General features: G+C 42.1%; 1 pseudogene; it reads left to right on the forward strand.

Annotated features, from left to right (window-relative positions):
• Positions 1–9,385: 9,385 nt before the first annotated feature.
• On the forward strand, positions 9,386–9,495 carry LOC119850264 (annotated as a pseudogene).
• The last annotated feature ends 8,880 nt before the right edge of the window (positions 9,496–18,375 follow it).

Consider the following 18,375-nt stretch of genomic DNA (forward strand, 5'->3'; position numbering starts at 1 on the left):
GAAAGACCAACAGAAAGGGCAAGTGAGTTAGATTGGTCAGGATGCTACAATCTATATGACCTCCTTGCCCTATTCCTACTCATTGATTTCCCAATTAAATATAACTTTTTATTCAATCAGTTAGAATATACTGCAGGTTACTGATGTACTGCTCTTAGGAAAAAGCATTGAACTAAAGATAAACCAGTGGATGAGCACTGTCTCATTTTAACATTTTATAAATTGAGCTGTAACTCATGAAAGCTTATGCTCAAATAAATTTGTTAGTCTCTAAGGTGCCACAAGTACTCCTTTTCTTCTTACTGGTGATGTTATTCACTTGGGTCTTTTTAAAATTTATTTAAAGAGAACTTGTTCTGTGCAAAGTAGGGCACTTAGGTACCAATCCTGTGAGATGCTGAGCATCCTTGATTATCCTTTATTTTAATGAGTTCCAAGGTTCTCAATAGCTATCACGACTGGGCCCATAACTGACCATGTACAGATAAAACACTTGGTACTAAGAAGGTAGCAGATTAACAGAATTTACTTGTGAGCAGTAAGAGTGGGAAAAACATTTGAGGTACTTACCAGATGGAAGAAACAGATATGCAGCAACCAGTTGCAAAATGGCTACATTAGGGTTGTGGTTGTTTGGCTCTGCCAAATTTAAAGGGTCAACCCCACTCAGGCATACTGGGGAGGGGAAAGTTCCTATAAATTGGAGCTGTGCACTTGATAGAGAGTAGATAGAAGGATGGATAGAAAGGAATTAGTGCTGAGTTTATCTCAGCTATATTCCTCTGTTGAATGAGACACTCATTTTATCATCACAATTCAGTCTAAGATCCTATTTGGGCCAGTCCAATTTTGGCCTTATTTTTTACCAGCTATTTTTTTCCTTTTGGCAAGGTGGATGCTTCCCTCTGACCCTTCATCCTAGTTATTTGAAATGCCTTAGCTCTGTTTAATTGTTGTGACGTGAGTCCAACAGATACACTGTGAGCGATGCTAGATTATGCTTATTCTTCATCGGAATTTGAGTGATGCATTAAGAGGCTAATAAAATAGCTACCCAGCTAGATTTCTCATTTTCCTCTCACCACAGTATCTCACGTGTACATCTCAGATGCCTCCAATTGACTGAGAAGCAATTCAAGCTGAGCACTGCAGACTGGTTCGCCTGTATGTATTCCTGTCTCCAGGTGAGAATGTGCCTTCTTTGCAGACACATAAAATAATACCTCTGAATGCAGATCTGCCAAGTCCTAGGCTAGTGCTCTAACCACTGAACCATCCTTCCTCTATGCAGTTGGCTCTGGGTGCACCTTAGAAGCATGCTGAGTGCCATTATTTCCCGATGTGCTGCATTAATACACAAATGGCAGAAGGTCTGTATATGGTAACTCTCTAGAGTTCAATATTAAGTCTCCTACCAATGAAAGATTTAGATCCTGCTTGTAGCATTTGAATTGTGGATGGGAAGAGCTGTGGGCCCTGGATGTTGAATGCAGGGAGTGAGAGGAGCACTGAACTAATGGGAAATGGATGTTTAGCATTGTAGACAGATAACCATAGAAATGCTAGCCTGGCTTTAGAACATTCTTATAATTCATCCGAATTTCCATGTCAAGCTTCTTATGATAAATAATTCTTTCATGCAGCCTATTTATCTATATGGCCATCTCATGAAAACCAAAGCACTTCTCACCTTATCTTGTTAAACGATATGTAATCAAATCCCAGCCTCATATTTAATTTAGTGGAAAACAATTGCCATCCCCCTTGGTTAACAATATTTCTTCCCCCTTATCTTTGGGTTCCTTCATTGTCTGTTATTGTCTGTGGATTCCAAGACACATCTCTATTTTTCCCCTCCCTGTTATCAGACTTTCGGAGCTCAGATTTGGGCTAGTTTCCCAACATCAACAATGAACTTAACTTGATAAACAACTCCACTGTTTTATTAAAATGCTCTTGTTGGGAGCTACTTCACTAGATTTTCATGGAACACCTTTTATGTAATCTCTGCATACAAGACACTGAAATTCCCTAATGAATAAAACCCCAGGTTTTTATTACAAAATAGGTCTAAATAAAAACCCTAAACTTTGGGATAGTTCACAACCTGACCCTGATCCAGAAGGAAAATTTGCAGCTGGTTCCTCCTAGGGAAAACTTTAGAGGAATTACAATTCAGGGGGACAGATTCTCAGTTGAAATTGGCATTGCTTCATTGAGTTCAACTGCACTATGCCACTTTATACCAGGTGAGGATATGACCCCAGATCTCTATCTGAATTTTGCAGTTGGTGCCCTTCTCTCATTTTTCCCACTGTTCCCTGAGTACTTGATGAGAAACTGACAGGATATCCATAGACTGGAATCAAGTGCAGCAGGCCCAAGGGCATGGAACTCTGGAGACTATGGGGCTGGAACATCTCTTTGAAGACCCCACCCCACTGGCTTTTCCCTTTGCCCAGACTGAAGGGCAGAAATGCCACCACTTCTGCAGCATCTCCTCCCTTGCCTTGTACTCTGCAGAAGCCCTTACACGGGGTCTCAGGAGCAGGGCTAGGAGTAGGAGCAGATGGAACACAGAAGATGTTGGTCTCCAAGGCCCAGATCCTCACAAAGGTATTTAGGAATTGATGCAATGGGAAGTGAGGTTGCCTAAATACCTTTTAGTGTCTGCCCAAACGCTCCATCCTCTGCTCAGTAGTGGCCCAGGACAAGTGTCTATCCTGATGAGAGCTAATACTACAGAAAGTGACATTGGGGCCTGCAAAGTACCGTCCACAACTACCGTTGGGCAGCCACAGGGGGATTCAACAAATGGCAGCCAGCTCCTCCATGTTGCAACGGGGGTGACAGCCAGAAGAGCCACATGGAAGGGAGTCAGGGGAGGGGTGGGTAATCTGTTTGTCTTCTCTGTTTATAAGGTAGGTGCTTCAAAAGACAGTGTCTTGCTTGTGTTTGTATAGCGCCCCAGCACAATGGAGCCCTGATCTCTGCCACCCGCTCTACGTGCTTCTGAAATGCACATAAATAAGAAGAACCCAAGCATTAGGGGGTTGGACTAGATGTAGGGGGTTGGACTAGATGACCTTCTGGGGTCCCTTCCAACCCTGATATTCTATGATTGCTACTGCAGTGATTCAAAAAAAGGACCTCAAATATTCCAGATAAACCCTAGGTTAACATTACAGAGCAGTTGTGATTCTTCTAGGAAACAAGCATTACGAAACTGGAAAATTCAGAGTGAAGGTTAAACTCTAAAGAAAGGTATGCAAATGCACAGCAAGGGCACTGAAACAGCCTTAACTCCGCCTTGTAGCGATGTATGTAATTGTATGTAATAACTATACAATTATGATCAGTGCATAATAGTATGGTTAGTTTCAGATTAGTTTAAACTAATTTTTAAAGACATCTTTTCCTCATGGGTGTCACTACTTGTCACTAAGTAATTTTAATTCATAAACAAATCAACCAATTTATTCGTAAATTCTCAGAAAATTCATTCAAAGAGCAAGGGCTGTAAATGTGGGGATGATACATTGTACTCTTCAAACATAACAGAGTGGTTGGCTGAATCCCTCCTTTAAGGGAAAAACTCAGCTCAGCCTTAACTATGAAAGCATAATTGGAGTTTCCATTAACAGCTGCTACTTTTTCAGCTATCTCTGTTCAAATTGCTATTGCTATGGCTATATCCAGATCATTCTACCAGTAGGTCTGCTAGCTGAAGGTCACACTGCAGCTCAAGATCTGCTCACAGTAAAGGTCACTGGTAGCCCTCTGGTCACCAAGTTGCTTGTGCTAAAAGTCATGAAGCATTAGCAGTGACTGCCTCAACACAGAACTTTGAAGCCTAGGTACAGACAGAATGAAACAGGACACTATAAAAATGGTAATGATTTCAGAAACTAACCAAGGACAACAATCATTTAAAAAAGAAAGCAAAGGATTGTGTACAGCTGAGTCCAAAACATTCCTATGGTCATGGGATTAAAGCACAAGACTGAGATTTGGAAAATATGGGTTCATTTCCCAACTGTGTCCAAACTTCCCATGTGACTTTAGGCAAGCCACTTAGGGCCTGATTCAAAGCCCCCAAGTTAACAGATTTGTCTCAGTTCCCCATCTGTAAAAGAGGGGAGAGAGCACTTGCCTACCTCACAAATGTCTTATGAGAATAAAGTCATTAACAATCATGAGGTGCTTAGATACTACAGCAACAAGCATCAGAGAATATCTGATACATCAGAGGCGAGAAAACTACAGCCCACGGGCCACATCCAGCCCATGGAACCATTCTGCCTGGCCCTTGAGTTCCCAGCCGGGGCAGCTAGTCTCTGCCCCTTCCCCTGCCGGCCCCTTGCCCCGCAGCCTCAGCTCACCACACCGCCAGCGCTCTGGCCCGCCACTCCTGTCGGGCAGCATGGGCCTTGCTCCAGCCGGGTGGCAGGGCTGCGAGCTCCTGCTGCTCTGAGCGGCATGGTAACGGGCCGGGGAGTGGGGGCGGGGTTGGATAAGGGGCAGGGGTCCCAGGGGGCAATCAGGGACAGGGAGCAGGGGCAGTTGGATAAGGGGCAGAGGGTCCCGGGGGCGGTCAGGGGACAGGGGAGCAGGGGGCGGTGAGGGGCAGAGGTTCTGGGGGGGGCAGTCAGGAGACATGGAATGGGGGGGTTGGATAGGCGTGGGAGTCCTGGGGGGCCTGTCAGGGGGTGGGGGTGTGGATAGGGGTCGGGACAGTCAGGGGACAGGGAGCAGGGGGGGTTGGATGGGGGTGGGGTCCAGGGGGGGCGGTTAGGGGCAGGGGACCCCAGGGGGGTCAGGGAAGAAGGAGCAAGGGGGGTTGGATGGGTCAGAGGTTCTGAGGGGGGCAGTCAAGGGGGAGGGAAGTGGGGAGGAAAGATGGGTGGGGGCAGGCTGTTTGGGGGGGCATAGCCATCCCTACCCAGCCCTCCATGCAGTTTTGCAACCCCGATGCGGCCCTTGGACCAAAAAGTTTGCCCACCCCTATGATACATACATCAAATACATTCATTCTAGGGAGTTATGTAATTAAATCATTTGATAGCTGCAATGAATCAAAAGCTAGGCACAGGTAGGACCTTTCTCCACACCAGAGAGAAAAAATGTATCAGGGACTGCAAAATTAATTGAACAAGTTACAGTAATTTTCATATATGAATGTCATAAGACACAATTGCATAACCCTCATCAAAAATAATGCTGCAACTGGCTATACAAGTTTCTAACTGAAACATACATTTGCTATATCAGATCCACAGGATATTGGGAAAGACAGCAGAGAAACTAAATGAATAGCTTAATTACCTGCTATAATTTATTGGACTTAGGCAACTGAGTCAATGGATCTCAAAAGGAATTTATGATGTCCTTGAAATAAAGAAACTCCACTTGAAATACTGTCAGAGTTTTGTTATTTTTCATCCAAGAACAAACAACAAAATATTTTCAGGGCTCATTAGAACATGGTGGTGAGGACAGGACAAGATCTAAAGTCCACCCCTCTAGTAGAGCAGACTCTTCATGTCTATACCCATTCAGCCCTCACTGAGGTTCATGAATAAAATGTACATATAGCCATTTGTTGAAGATGGGATAAAATAAGAACTGATGAAAGATTCTTTAGCTTCATGACATTATTATATGTATTATGGGAGCACTTAGAGGCGCTAGTTGAAATAAAGGCTCTAATGTGCTAGACACTGGTCAAACATAGTAAGAAATAGTCCTCGCCATGAAGAATATTATCATCTCTATTTACAGAGGCACAGAGAGATTAAGTGACTTGCCCCAAAACACACAGGAAGTCTGTGACAGAACTGAGGATTTAACTCAGTCTCAGTCAGATGCCTTAATCACAAGACCATCCTCTGGCAATATCATTTCTACGTGTACTAACTTCAAAAGGGAAAACAACAACAAAGACTCCCATGATGACATCCCAGGATATCCTAGAGTCTAGCCCTTTCTACTAGAGGGATATGACTCTGCAACCTCTACCTCACATCCTTCATGAAATATTTAAACAGTTTAACAAACAGAAAAGAACACAGAAGTAAAGAGACCTCCTTTGAGGGGCCATTCCAGAGTCCTAATAGGTCTAAACATGGATGCCCAGCATCAAGCCTCCAGGCTGTATAATACCATCAGTGTATTCATCCGGTTCTTATGTCAGGTTAGATTACACACCAGGCATAGCAGAAGACCAGAGCTATTCGTTACACTCACAAAGGGAAACTTCAGCACTGGACCATCCTTCCTGTCATCTAGTGATGTAAATTTCCCAACTACATTGATGGAGATGAAGAGAGGGACTCATTTCAGACTCTCCAAAAGATCTGGTTATGCCATACTGAAAATAGACAACTAAGGCCTGATTGTCAGAGCTGCTGTACACCCATAATTCCCACTGACTTCAATGGATGCTTAATGCCTCTGAAAATCAGGTAATAAGGATGGCTTGGAATAAAACAATGTGCTTGCCTTGAATTAATAGTTTTCCTGTGCTCTAGGTCTGTATTAAGGGCTTCCCTGTCTGTGGGCCATGTTAATGAGGTCAGGATTTTAGTTATAGATATATTTTCTTTCATGTCTTTCAGGCATCTTGTCTTTTTGAGGATCCATCCTTAAGGTGGATGCAGCCATTCCTAATAATATAACACTGTAATGGCAATACCATGTGTTTTTTTGTTTCCATTTGAATGTATTAATTCAGTACACAGATTTTAAAGCCAGAAGGGACCACTGTGAGCATCTAGTTTGACCTCCTGCATAACACAGGCTATAGGAATAAATTAGTTCCTTCTACAAGTCCAATACTGGTAGTTGAACTAGAGCACTTCTTTTAGAAAAACATCCAATCTTCATTAAAGATTTCCAGGAATGAAAAATCCACCATAACCCTAGGAAAACTTTTCCTGTGACTAATTATCCTCACTGTTTAAAACATTGTACCTTGTTTCTTATGTCTTTAAAATAGCTTGTATTCAGTGTTTGGCAGTATTTGATATAAACCATAGTGTGGGCACAGAAAAATGAGTATTACATTACTACATCTTGTTCTGGCTTCCACTACAGAAGTTTCCTCACATCAATATCAATTCCCCCCCCCCCACAAATCTCCTGTATCAGCATTCCTAGAATTGACTGACATTTACATTTCCCCACCCCCCACCTGACTATAAATAGCTACACCTCATATATCATTTAAGGAGCATAAAACGTGTTGCTCCTTGCTGCCATTTATTTGATTTTACAGCCTTTCTTGTATGTTAATCACACGCGTAAAGTGCTGAGGTGCATAGGTGGCAAGAAAAAAGTCAATATTTTACCATGAACCTCATTTATCTACATTAGCCTGAAACCAGGTAGATCTGTAAATGTGGGCTTTATTGAATTTAATGACAAAGATCAATTACAGGACCTTTGACATGGCAGAGATTTGTCTGATGGGGAACAAAAAATCATCACTGCATCCTAAAGGGGATTATAAACGTTAGCTGGTAGGACCTGACCTTTGCTTCTAGTGACATGTGCCGGCATTTAAACACTACTAATTGTATCTGAACTATAGACATGCATTTTTAAAAGAGTTAAAAATCATTGAGGACTAAGCTGTGGTTGGCCCTTTGTGGACACAGTAGTGGGACTGGTGGTGGTACAGGGAAAAAACCATAAATATTCTTCATAGGTGCTATCCATGATTTGGCTGCAATACTGTACACAGATCTGGGCTTGGATTGTTCTTTTCTGCCTGGCAAAATAGATCTTCCCCCCCAACTCCGATTCATGACTGGGGTCTTTGGGCACATTTCCAGCTCTACATGGTCATTAGCAGAAGGTTTCACTGTATTTCTCATGTACATAAGGCTGCTATTGAAGGGTGACCACGTAAGGCAAGAAAGCAATAGCATGGTCTCATGGACAGAGATCTGACTGAGACTTAGGAGACCTGGGTTCCATTCCTGATTCTGCCACAGGCCTGCTATGCAAACGTTGGCATGTACTTTCATTTCCCTGTGCTTCTGTGTCCCATCCCACCATTTATCTGTCTGAACTAGTCAGACTGTAATGTCTTCAGTACAGGAACTGTCTCCTCCTGTGTGTTTGTACAGCTGCTGGCACAGTTGTGGCTTCTGTATGCTACCATAATATAAATGATAATGAGGCCAAATGCTAGGCTCAGTTACATCTCGCTTCTAACAAGTTCCTCTGATGTAGATTAAAAGAGAACTCAGCCCATTAATTCCATCTGTGTGCACTTTAGCTCATACCAGAAAGTGGCTAGTAAGATGCAATTGGGCAAAATGTGTCCATCCTCTTTGGAAGCACACACGAAGCTCAAAAATGCCAAGGCTGGCTCCAAGATGGAAAGTAATGGCTGCAGTAGTGAATGAAGACAGGAAATCAGTGACTGACAGAATGTCTGAAATGTCTGGCAGCTCTGGATGCACAAAACAAGTGGACTAAAATTGCAGAGTGGCTCTTCACTTCTGAAGTGATGGATTCAAGCCAGCATGATAACAACACTATCAGCATGGGGAAATTGGCCTTTTAATGTATCGTGAAGGGTGAATGCAGCTCCCAAAGCCAGGTTTTAGCAACATATAGTGTTCTATCCATGCCTGAAACGCTAGCCATCTGGTGCACTGACAGTGTCTTAGCACATCCCATACTTAGTCCCACATGCTTCGTTGTTACTGACCAAATGAACCAAGTTCAGAAAATGATGAATGTCTCACTTGTATAGTAAATTAATCCTAGCAATTTTCCTTCAATGGCTGTTTGTTGTTTTCTGTTTACTCATATATAAAGGAAGGAGGAAGTGACAATTAAATTGAAACAGAATGGAACTGATTTTAACAACTTTGGGGAAGCCAGATTTGGCCATTTGAAGTCTTCATGAACAGTGGGGCTTAAAGGGACACTCTCAAAAAATGTAGGTCTCACTTTTGGGTTTTGTTACCTAGAGGGTTTTATGAGAGAGGAACAGAAATGTCTTTATTCAATGGAACCAGTTTACTAAAAAAAAAAAAGGAATTTCACTGTGAAATTGATATTATAGTGTAAAGGGAAATGAAAAGTTAGACACTCTATACAATAGTAAGTATCAGAGGATAGATAAGAGAGAGAGAGAGATTTCACTGTCCTAGCTCAGTGAAATACAAAAAGTAAACAAACGATTTATATCATCAAATGTAAATGAGATTTTAAAACTATTTCAGTTTTGATGCTTGTTCTTAATAGCCCTATTAAAAGATTTTGTTTAATACTGTTCAAGAAGTTTGTTCTATCATTTTCTTGAGAGCCTTCAGTGGTTGATGTTACATTAGTTAAGACGTGAAGATCTTGGAAGTTTTTATCATTGTTTGCTTCTTGGCTTGGCTAAAATCAAGTATCTGTTCTTATCAGTTTAATATCTGATACTTCCCTTATCTGGGAACTGTGTATTAAATGGAGTGTTGGAACTGAAACCTTGATTTAAGTCATTGATGTTAATCATGTTTTCATTTATACTTTATAGTATATTTTTTAAATAAATGCTGATTCTCATTGGTAGGTAACCATTAAAATATGACGATTTGCAACTAAATATAGCCTTTAGACTAAAAGTGGTGTTTCTTTCTGCTAATCAGGAGCATACACTATGATTAAGTTTTTACCTGGGATTTGTGTCAAGCTCTGTCTGGATGAACATTCAAATTCAGTTAAAAATTACCAAAAACAGATTTTTACCCTATTAAATAAAACTCCCTTAAATGTGCTGGATATACAAGAAAAAAAGTTCATAAAAAAAGTTTATCAGAACATGTTTTGCTTTTAAAACTAACTGACTTATTAGACAAAGGAAGTATTATCTATCATTGAACTGTTTATTTCTGATCACTATGTCCTTCAAGATTTTAAAACTAATAGCTCTCATCCTCTCACAGTGAATGCTTATTCATAAATTGGAAGAGGAAACCAAGCTTTCCTGCTTTTTCAGCTCCCAACTCATTTCTTAACTTTGAAAGAACTAAATGAACTAGTCACTGAACTGAACCAATTGAATAAACTGAAATGAAGAAAATATTTTCACTGTACCTGCTGAGGAGGCTACTGCTGTCAAAAGCTGGTTTAGTATTTCAGCAAACAGGGTTTCAGGTGATTAGCCAGTGACTACTGCCAGTTCAGCAGTATGACTTTTTTAAAGCTTGGAGGCAAATATGTACTGCTTAATATTATTGTTTGTATTTAATGTAAATGATTTTAATAGATTATAAGTTTAGGCTCTCAAATTCAAATGTCATTGTAAATAGCTTTTGTTAAATAAATAAACCTGTTTCTCATTTAAATAAAAAATCCAATTTAAAGTTTAAAAATCGGATTTTTTAATAAAATTAAATACTGATATTTTTATCCACCCTGGTGCTCGGCATGGAGTGGCTCCACTACCATTCTTTGACTTGGATAAGAAGATTCTCCCTCTTCCGCTGGGAGTGCTCCCCAGTACTCAGCTGAGCTAGTCAGGTTGGACGCTGTAATAATAGACAATGGAATCAGTGACTCATATCAGTGTATAAAGTCTCAGTCTCTGATGGCAGAGTTGGATCATGTGACTGGGCTCAATACTTCTGACATGTCATATGGATCAGACTCCTCTGACTGTTTTTACAGGCACTGGGGAAAGGACTCTGACCTAAGGGACAAAGGATTATCCTGTAGGCCAGACCTGGGAGACAGAAGCCTGACCCAAAACTTCCTATGTGATCGTGGATAACTCTCCGGGCCTTGCTTTCCACACCTGTAGAAAGGGAGATGAGAAATTGTTACAATCTCTCTGGCACATTGTGTGGTTCAATAAGTTTCTGTCTGTGAGGAACTTTGGGACGTCCAGATGGAAGATGCTGTAGAATTGCAAAATACTGTTGATATTGAAGAGTAAGAGCAGCTGACCCCTGACGTGCACATCTGTGAAAATATCTTAGAATATATTATATGCAACCAGGACCATATAACTAGGGTAACCACTGAAAATAAGTGGCACTATTCTGTTCTCATATTTAATTTTTCTGTATTCTAGCAAAGCCTTATGCTTTACTTTTGTTATGACTCTTATTTGATAAGCACAATACTAAGATTTTAGCACCATCTACTGGAGATAGGATACAATGGTCACTTTTATATATATATATATAAAAAAAGCAAATTACTTTTTATAAAACACATATTTTATGCTGTTGCCTTCATCGAGTCTTTGGCATCTCCTGGAGGGACAGAGTCACTAACACTGAGGTGCTCAATCGGGCCAGTATACCAACACTCCTCAAACAGAGATGCCTCCTTTGGCTTGGGCATGTGTGCCGAATGAATGATGGGTGCTTCCCAAAGGACATCCTCTACAGCGAACTGGCATCTGGAAAAAGACCCAAACAGTGCCCAAAATTGTGTTTCAAGGGTGTGAGCAAGTGAGACCTAGAAGAAACGGATCTGGATGTGGATAACTGGGATGATCATACTCAGAACCGCAGCCTTTGGAAACAAGAGCTTAACAAAGGTCTCCGGAGTTACGAGAGTAAGCCATCCAGCCTAGCAAAGGAGAAAAGAGCTTGCAGAAGGCAGAGTCCAAAGGGTCAAAACATCACCTTCAAATGTGTCAGCTGTGGCAGAGACTGTCTCTCTCTTCAGCCACAGCCATGACTGCCAAAAAATAACTGAGTAAATTCTTACTACTCAGGGGCGTATACCCATGGCCACTCGAGACTGCAGGATGCGTGCCTACCAATGATTCATAGACATTAAAGACAGAAGGGAACACCTAGCCTGACCTGTATAACACAACACAGGTCACAAAAAGAGTAGGTTGTGCGAAGAAGAAGAAGAAGAACCTTAATGAGACAGACAGACAGACAATAAATCTGTTTAGCTGTAGCTGAATCTAGCTGATGCATATTCAGATGCTACCCTGTACCAGCAGTACCTCATGGCCAGCAGGATCAAAGACTGGGGACAGACGTAAAAAAGTCATAATACAGTCACCTGACTTTTGTCCATTTCCTGAAAAAGAAGATCAAACTAGGATACTCAGTCAGTCAGTTTCCCATTGCCACACAACCACCGATCATTCTCTCCAACTGATTTACAATGCCCACTTGGTCTTAACTCTACACCCTAAAAACTGCAAAAAATTGCACTTATCAACACAGAATAAAAACTTGAAATGCACTTTTCTCATATCAGTAACTTTTCAACCTAATATAACTTTGACACACTATGTAGAGTCTATTCATACCAAATAATTCTGCTTCCGATTACTTACTACACAACAGAGCTACATATTCAAGCTAACAATTTCTATACATTGTACAATCACATGATTTCATAACAATAAACATCACAACATACATTCAAATTTGAGTCAAAATAACATTCCAAAAAATGGTAGGCAGGGAATTGCAAATGTATTTATGCCTCTGACAGTGAAGAAATTGTATGTAAAATACCTGCAGACAAACAGCATTTGTTAAAGCCCCAGGCTAAATGGGCAAGTACCACACACCTATTTATTACACTCAAAAACTATGTTGAAAGAACATTACTAAGGTTGCAAAGTTGAGCACTGAAAAGTTAGGAAATGCCAGAATTTAGGTTATCTGTGCAACCTTAATTCAGCCCCCTTGTGCATACTCATTATGATACAATCTTTTTATTACATGCTCACATACTACTTTTTCCATAGGACTCCTCCTGCCTCATTCAGTCCATGGAATGTATGGTGATTTACTTAATGAGCAGCTATTCGGTATTTGCTTGTATCCTTACTGTTCAATGTGTTCCCATAAACCATATTTACTGCACACTGTTCAATCTCTGCTCTGAAGACAGAATTCATAATTTTCTCATTGACTTTCCTATGGCGTTCATCACTCTAGTATCTGAGTGCTTCAGAACTATTAATTGGTTTCTATTCATAACTCCCCTGTGAGGTTAAGGGAGTCGTATTATCTCCATTTTACAGATGAGGAACTGAGACAGGGAGATTAAGGTCAAAAGTGTCCACTAACTGTAGGTGCCCAATCTGAGACATCTAGCACCTGCGGAGTACAGAGCATTATATAGCACGTGATATGTTTAAAGCACAGCTCCCATTGATTTCCAGTTGCCGTTGGGAGTGCTCAGCACTTCTGCAAATCAGACTCCAGGGTCTCCCATCAGGCAGCCAGACAATGAGGAACACACAATAAATGATCACCTCTAAAAAATTTGGTTTAAGTGACTTTCCTACCATCCCACAGGGACTCTTTGGCCAAGGCAGAGATAGAATCCAATTTTCCAGGGCAGCCAACAGAGTAACTGATAGTAACAGTAGGTTGTCATTCTCTATGTGGACCAGTCGTATAGGGAGATAAGACACACACACTTTGCCAGTGGGTTTCACAGACATTTGGTGAGGACAGAGGAAACGTAAGACTCAAGAATCTTGGGTTCCACTCCAAGCTCTGGAGGGGAGTGTACTCTAGTCAGCACAAACTCTTCTGACCATTCTTCCAGTCTTTATCCCCGCTGTCCTGTCACCTATAACCTGTCCCTGTTTCAGTCCTGCCTCTTTCCCACTCCTGGTTCTTCATCCCAGCCCTATTCTCCTGACCTAGCCAATCCAAGTCTTCAATCCTCATGTTTATCATCTCAGTCCCTGTCTCTTTACCCAGCCATTCCCAGCTCCCTTCCCTCCAGTGCCTCCTTTTTTCCAGTCTCCTTGCCCAGCCAGTTTCAGTTTGCCCCCCATCTGAACTCCCAGTCCCTGTCTGCCCCCCACCCCCACCAGCTACTTGTCTCAGTCTACTATCCCTATACGAGGTCCACCTCTTGCCCCATGCTCATCTGAATCAGGCAACTTCCTCCACCACACAGCATGGGTGTCAGCTGTGGGAGCATTTGGCGCACCGGAGAGACAGTCCCGTGCTCTCAGTTCCAGGATTCAGCCTGGACAGCCAGGGGAAGTAGCCAGAATGAGGGACTGCTCACAGCAAATTGTGCAGATGTTCAGAATATTATCATGTGTGTTCTACAAGTGACACTGAGCTACGCTGACTACACTGCTGCAATATACCATTGACTAGAGAGCTGCAGTATAGCTGGGCATGATGCCTTCAGCACTTGGGAAACTCCAGCTAAGAGGACACTGCAAGAAGTTGCCTCAGGAACACTGGCTACCACAAGCACATTGAACCCATCCTCCTCTCCCTACACTCGCTTCCCATAGACTATTAAATCAAGTTCAAGGTGCCCAGTGACCTGGGCTCAGACTATCTAACCAACTGACTAAAGCTCTGCGATGTAGATCCTGACACAATGGGACTGTCTGCTATGAGGACAAAGCTTATCTGTGCAGGAGACAGAACCTTCTCGGGGGCTGATCCCAGACCGTGGGATGAACGGCTCCAGGAACTAAGGACCATCACAAACCTCCCCATCTTCCACTCCAAGCTCAAGGTGCAATTCTTAGACCTGCCTGCTCTATCATAAACATGTAGTAACAGTACAGAGAGAGAGAGAGATTTTAAAAAATTCCAAACCCAAACACTCTACTGCAGACACTTCTCCCCCAGGAGAGCAGATGGGAGAACAACCAAATGACAGGTGTTAGTCACATTGGAAGGTGCTCTGATATTTCAGTGATGAGCATGATATAAGAACCTATACACAATAGAATAGTTCCTTGAGCTGGACTTGCCCTCTGTGGGGCTTGAACATGTCCAGGGCCTCTTCTAGGCTCCTTCGGCTTGGCTCCTTCTTGAGTGGAGAAAAAAATACAGAGTGGTATCTCCTAAACGCCACTCAATTGTGGCACCACAATGAGACATCACTCAGTAAATTGTGCAGGTCTGTGAGCTGGAGCACCTGAACTGGGGAGGGGGAGTGGCTGGGTCAAAGGGCTATGGCCCCATCACTTTTTACCATAAGGTAAAGGCCATAAGGGCGAGAGACAGGGGTAGGGACAGAGGTGGCATGGGAGCAGGACCTCAGGGGAAGAGATGGGGCAGGGCCTGGGGGAAAGGGCGGTGCGGGGACGGGGCAACAGTTCAGGCACCACTCCCCCAATACACACACTTTTAGGAAACTTTCACCACTCCTCTCTCTGAACCTCCCTCTCCACTCTTACCTGAGGAATGGAATAGTTAACAATTTAAATCATCATCAATGGGCATCAGAGTTAACACTTAGAGATGAATGAGGCAATTCACACCTCTAAGACCAGGCTCACTGCAGACTTTTCTGCACGCCATGCTGCTGCTGCATGCTGGCCTTTTCTTTGCTCTACTAGAGGGATACCCAGAAGACTGCAGAACCAAGGCCTACAATGGCAATTTGTCAGGAGCTAGAGGGTGCATGACATCTGTACATAACTTTCCATAGATGTTTATTAAACGGAGAAAAACACATAGTCAGTGACCCGTCTTTCTTTCTTTGGCTCATTCTTGCCTTGCCCATGACGTAGGGCCAGAAATGGCCTCTTGTCTAAGTTCAGCAACAGTCAAAACACTCAGCTGAACAGCATTGTCCTCCTCTCACAGCTGTTGGAAGAGGGCAGCCTCCTTTAGCCATCCCTTCTCTTTCAGCATAAGAAACACATTCCTTGATACACTGAAATGTTCCTTAAGGAAATAATTTGCCAATATTCCTGTAGTAATTTTCATCCAGAAAAATATGGTGTATGTTATTTTCCATTTCATATATTACCTTGTCTGTCCATTCTTCTAACCTTATGTAAAACAAAATGTAAGAGCAATTGCTTGTCACTGTGTTCAAGCTTGTAACAGATGCAGGTGATGCAGAAAAAAAAGAAACCAGATATCACATAACTATACGCAGTTGATGCTTAGACACTTTTCTGACCCACTTTTATTTATTACTGGTATTACCGTAGCACCCCAAAACCCCATATGAGACTATGACTCATTGTTCTAGATTCTGTACCTGCCCTGCAGTAGGAGATAGTCCCTGCCCCCAAATGGCTCATGGTCTAAATAGACAAGGCAGACAAAGGGTTGGGAAAAGAAGTATGATTATCCACATTTTACCGATGGAGAACTAAGGAATGGAGAGATTTACTCAACGTTGTAAAAGTAGGAACTGAACATAGATCCACTGCATCCCAGTCTAGTACCTTCAATGCAAAATCATTCTTCCTCTCAATGCTGGTGTCCGATTGCCACAATGTCTTTTTTTCCTGTCCAATCTATCCCTAGTTCCACTGCCAAATTATTACCCTTCAACATGTAGACTCTGTTCATTGCCTTCCCTTCATCCCTATAAAGACTGAAGTTCTCTTCACCTTCAAGCTTTATCATCACGTATTCTAATAGCTCTTCTTACACAGCCTCTTTCAGAGAGACATGCAAGTGGGAGATGGCGTCACGGTAGGTTTTTTTCCTGTTTCTATAAGCTGTCACGTAAACATTCTGGAAAGAGACATTCGGAGCTGCAGGCTCTGGGGACTCAAGTTGTATTTGTCTGAGAGCGCATGAGCACATGCAAAAAAAATCCCTAACTTATACTGCACAAGATCATAAATATCCCACTCTCGCTTAAATGGGCACCACTAAAATGAGACAGGGCAGATGCCAGAATTCAAGCCACCATCAGGAAATTAATGTGCGTCTATGATGGTATGCACATGTGCCACGCCGCCATTGGAGCGTGAGAGCTCACACTCATGAAAGTAGGAGCTTAGAAAAGGTTCTTATGAATTTCCAAACAGTCTAGTCACTTTGGGCAGTAGCTGCATCGGAGAGAAACTCCATTTGTGCATATGTAATTTTATTTTTCAGCAGTTACACAAAACATTATGAATATGGTAATGGCCACCATCTGGCTCAGTAAATATTACCTGCCAAAAAGAAAATGCAAGCATTAGCAAAGTAAGGACAATTCATAATCAGCAGTTAGCCTGAGCCTCCCAATGTGGCACATACCAATTACAGGAAGTAATTAGGCTTTAGCGAAATCCCAGTGGAATTTATTAGCAGAAATCCTTGTAAAACATTTTATCCTGGCACATGTATTTTGATAATACTGAGGAAAATTGTGATTAAGAAGTAAAAAAGAAAAGCCAATTCAGGCATCTCCCATAACACAATTGCTTCCATCAAATCTGCATCTAGATCTCTCCCCCAGCTTGCCATGAATTAAAGGCAGACACATAGGAACAGTTGTAATAGAGTAGTAGCCACTTCTAACTAGATATAGGTCTGTGTTGGAGATGGTATGGATGAAAACAGTTGGTGAGATGGGTAAAAGCTTAATTAAGTGGAAGCTCCTAATCAGTTTGAACCTAGCATGGATCTGCAGGTAAAGTTCTACCTTTCTCTACCAAGGGGACAAGATAAAGAATTGCTCCTGTTCACCAGGTTCACTAGGAATGATTATATTCAAAGGGACAGGGAGCACCATGTGATAAACCTACCTCTCAACTGCATAAGCACAGACCTCTAGCTCCATTCCCACATGGAGCTGTGGAACACCCACAGAAACATCCACAGGACACATTTCTGCTTTTAAAAAAGCTCTGAAACCAATATTAGCACAAAAACAGACACAGAAATAGCAAAAAGAAAAGGAGTACTTGTGGCACCTTAGAGACTAACAAATTTATTAGAGCATAAGCTTTCGTGAGCTACAGCTCACTTCATCGGATGAAGTGAGCTGTAGCTCACGAAAGCTTATGCTCTATAAATTTGTTAGTCTCTAAGGTGCCACAAGTACTCCTTTTCTTTTTGCGAATACAGACTAACACGCTGCTACTCTGAAACAGAAATAGCAGGTTTCAGAGTAGCAGCTGTGTTAGTCTGTATTCGCAAAAAGAAAGGAGTACTTGTGGCACCTTAGACTAACAAATTTATTAGAGCATAAGCTTTCGTGAGCTACAGCTCACTCATTGGATGCATTTGGTGGAAAAAACAGAGGGGAGATTGATATACACACAGAGAACATGAAACAATGGGTTATCATACACACTGTAAGGAGAGTGATCACTTAAGATAAGCCATCACCAGCAGCAGGGGGGGGAAAGGAGGAAAACCTTTCATGGTGACAAGCAAGGTAGGCTATTTCCAGCAGTTAACAAGAATATCTGATTTCAGAGTAGCAGCCATGTTAGTCTGTATCACAAAAGAAAAGGAGTACTTGTGGCACCTTAGAGACTAACAATTATTAAAGCATAAGCTTTCGTGAGCTACAGCTCACTTCATCGGATGCATCCGATGAAGTGAGCTGTAGCTCACGAAAGCTTATGCTCTAATAAATTTGTTAGTCTCTAAGGTGCCACAAGTATCCTTTTTAAGAATATCTGAGGAACAGTGGGGGGTGGGGTGGGGG

Source organism: Dermochelys coriacea, chromosome 1 (genome assembly GCF_009764565.3).
Source record: "Dermochelys coriacea isolate rDerCor1 chromosome 1, rDerCor1.pri.v4, whole genome shotgun sequence".
In the NCBI taxonomy this organism is placed as follows: Eukaryota; Metazoa; Chordata; order Testudines; family Dermochelyidae; genus Dermochelys; species Dermochelys coriacea.